At 37.5% G+C, this 3,705-nt stretch overlaps 1 pseudogene; it reads left to right on the top strand.

Moving 5' to 3' along the window:
• The first annotated feature begins 302 nt into the window (after nucleotides 1-302).
• Nucleotides 303-2,346, top strand: LOC120164105 (annotated as a pseudogene).
• Nucleotides 2,347-3,705: the final 1,359 nt, after the last annotated feature.

Below are 3,705 nucleotides of genomic sequence, written 5' to 3'. Positions count from 1 at the left end.
CCCTTTGTTTCCCTTTCAGCTTTGCTTTTTTTTAAATTCCAACAATCTTTTGCTCTTTGCTTCAAGTTCCTTAATTGAGTGACAAAAGCACCATCTTCATCATCATCATAATCAAATCATCATTGTTTAAAGAAAACTCCTTTCACTCAAATTCTATTGTAAACCTTTGCTTCTTCCTTAAAAGACACCACTTTCTCTTGCTCTGTTTCTCTCGGGAAAAAAAGTTTATGGGTTCTGTTTCTTGAATCTCGGTTTCCACTGCGATTATTGATCTGGGTGTTCACAATCTTCACATATTTGCGTTTTGTTTTATAAATCATGGGAACTTGGGATAATTCAATGGATCAGAGCGATCCCTTTGAGTCAGCATTGAGTTCCATGGTGTCTTCACCTGCAGCTTCGAATGTCCCTGTTTCTGGGGAAATGTAATGATGAGGGAATTGATTGGAAAATTGGGGAACATATGTAGTTCTGGTGATGCTTCTTGTTATACTACTCCATTGAATTCACCTCCGAGGTTCGATCTTTCAATGGTGAATTTGCCGAATCGTTCATCGTTGGCGGCGCCGTTTTCGGCTGATCCTGGATTCGCTGAGAGGGCTGCTAGATTTTCCTGTTTTAGTTCCAGCGGGAATTCCGGTGGCTTCAATGATCCATTAATGGATTCCTTTAAGCTTTCTGGCAATCAACCCATTAATGTTGATGGATCTCAGAGCAACAAGAATTCTGGTTCCGATAAGAAAAACAGTGGGGTTTCAAGGTCTTCCTCGCCGGAGAATGCCGAATCCGGTGTTTCCAAGGATGAATCTTCAGTTTTCCAGCAGATCCAATCCCAGAACGATGCCGGCACCAGGAAAAGGAAATCAACTCCGAGGGAAAAACCAAAAGAAATCCCATCTCCAGCAGCTGATGATGCCAAGGTACTTGAAGTTATTCGAATTGTCGAATTCTATCGAAAAATGTAGGGTAAGCTAATGATAGATATCCATTTCAGGTTGCATCAGAGAACGAGGAATCGAACTCGAAACGAAGCAGGCGAAATGGCTCCGGCTGGGAATGGGAATGCTAAAGGATCAAATGATGGGAATGAGAAGCAAAGGAAAGAGAATTCGAAGTTGCTGGAGCCGCCGAAGGATTATATCCATGTCAGGGCCAGAAGGGGTCAAGCAACTGATAGCCATAGTCTTGCAGAAAGAGTATGAAAACCTCGAAAATCAATGATCTGTAGTAGCTATTCATTGCATAGTAATTGAGGTTTATGTTCGTCTAATGTTCGTATCGAATCGAAATTTCGCAGGTTCGAAGAGAGAAAATAAGTGAAAGGATGAAGTTCCTTCAGGATCTTGTTCCTGGTTGCAATAAGGTCAGCATAATTCGTGTTCGATAAATGCCTCGAACGTTCATTCGGATTAGCATATTAAATCGGGAAGTCTATTCGTTGCAGGTGACTGGTAAAGCAGTTATGCTTGATGAAATCATTAACTATGTGCAGTCCTTACAGCGCCAGGTTGAGGTAAGCTGAATTTCCGACGTCTCTGCCATTGATCGTAATGTCGATTTCGGTTCGAGGGCGGAAAGTATGTCTGATGAACTGATATCTGTCTGCAGTTTCTATCTATGAAGTTGGCCACTGTGAATCCGAGGATGGATGTTAACATGGAAGCCCTTCTATCAAAGGATGTAAGTTAATCTCCCTTATATTAGTCTCTCTATTCGGCAACTCATCCCGATTTTTCAAGCGACGATCTTGCTATCGTTGTGTTCTGCAGATGTTCCAATCCCGTGGACAGTTGCCGCACGGAATTTATTCGATCGATTCATCACCGGCATTCCCTTACGGTTATCAGCCCCAGCAAGGGCTACTACCACTTACCAATGGCATACCGAATACCACCGAGACTCCGTTCTCGATGAAAACACAAGGCTTCCTGCTGCCTTCGGTCGACGGTTTCACCGATGCTCATCCTCAGGTCGGACCAATGTGGGAAGATGATCTCCAGAGCATTGTTCAAATGGGGTTTGCCCAGAATCAGCCACAAAGCTATCAAGGTAAAGCATGAACTCAACCATGTCCGATCAATTACGTTACTTCGACTATTCGGAATCAGGCATGGTTCGAGTTCGAATAACGAATCCGATCCGGTTTTTCAATGTCTGGTGCAGGCTCAATACCAACAGGGCAAGTGAAACTCGAGCTATGAGCTACCACTAAACACCACCATTGTAAATAGAAACGGAAAGCCTTATTTTCCCAGAAATTGTTTCTGAGACCCCAAATTTTAGAGATTTCTTACAACAAATCCTGATTTGTAATATTTTAGTACTAATCACAATCAAGTCCATGTATGGAGGTTGAAAGAAGAGATGAATTTTTATGTAATACTTCCGTTTCAACCATATGTCTTTGTGTTACGATCTCGAGGATCGAATCGAAGTCTTCGGCTAATATTCTTCCGCAGATTATGGTTTTGTTAATGTTAAAAAAAAAGTGCAGATAACATCAACAGCAAAACGAAACAGTTGTGTCCAATGAAATTTATCCATTTTCTTTTGTTTTTTCTTTTCTCGGCAACCAAACAAAAGCTACAGGTAAAACGAAAAAGACAGCATTTCTCCCTCATTGCTTTCAGATTTAGCTGGAAAATAAATTAAAAATCAGATATTCGTTTACTTGTAAACAGCTGTTAAGGTGGGGACAATTCATCTCTTGAGATGATTAGCCATATTTTGTGTTTTTGAGCTGTAATCCATTGCATCTCTTCCAACAAAATAATCTCCCAGTTTACCTGCATTCTTAATTTTTTGGTCAAATTTGTCATTAGTCCTTTATTATGTATAAGTTGTGTAATTTAGTCCATGCATTATAATTTAATCAATTTTAATTTGTATATTTTACGAGTCTTTAAATTTTAATTTTGACTCAAATAATACTAGAATGATTTATAATTTTTAATAGGTTATGGTATAAAACAATTCACGATGCAAACATGATATGGATACATAAATATATCTGAATGTAATTATAAACATGCAAGTATGATATGAATACATAAACATATTGAATGAAATTCTAAACACAAAAAATACACTAACGATAAATAAAGGGTAAATTATGTGTTTAGTACCTAAACTATCAGTTTTGGTCCGTTTTAGTACTTAAACTTTCATTTTTTAAAAATCATACGTAAAATTTAGTTTTTCTTTCATTTTATACCCTTGATCAAAATTTAACGTTAAGTTTTTAGAAAACTGAAAGTTTAGGTATTAAAATGAACCAAAACTCATAGTTTAGGTACTAAATGCGTTAGGTTTTTAACGGTGGGTACTAGAATGAAACAAAAACTAAATGTTAAGTATGATTTTGAAAAAATTGAAAGTTTAGGTACTAAAACGAACTAAAACTGATAATTTAGATACTAAATGAGTAGTTTACCCTAAAATAAACGAGAAATTGGTGAAGTTCTGAGTTGGCTGAAGAATAAAAGACGTCTTTAGTCTCTATAATCCAATCTGCTTTAGAAAATTCTGACAAAAAGAGTGGAACTTCTATTAAAAGGTGATGTTGTGGGAAAAAGAAAGTTAGTGGAATTCATATGTAAAATAGATAAAGATATGACCTTTAAAAAGACAACTTTTCCCCCATGAAAGTTGTCTTTGAAATCCAAAAAGTCTTACAAAAGAGAATTTTTGACAATTGGTGATGGA

Source organism: Hibiscus syriacus, unplaced genomic scaffold (assembly GCF_006381635.1).
Source record: "Hibiscus syriacus cultivar Baekdansim isolate YM2019G1 unplaced genomic scaffold, ASM638163v2 tig00111505_pilon, whole genome shotgun sequence".
Taxonomy (NCBI): Eukaryota; Viridiplantae; Streptophyta; class Magnoliopsida; order Malvales; family Malvaceae; genus Hibiscus; species Hibiscus syriacus.
Note: the sequence above shows the minus strand (reverse complement) of the source record. Positions and strands in the feature narration are given on the sequence as shown.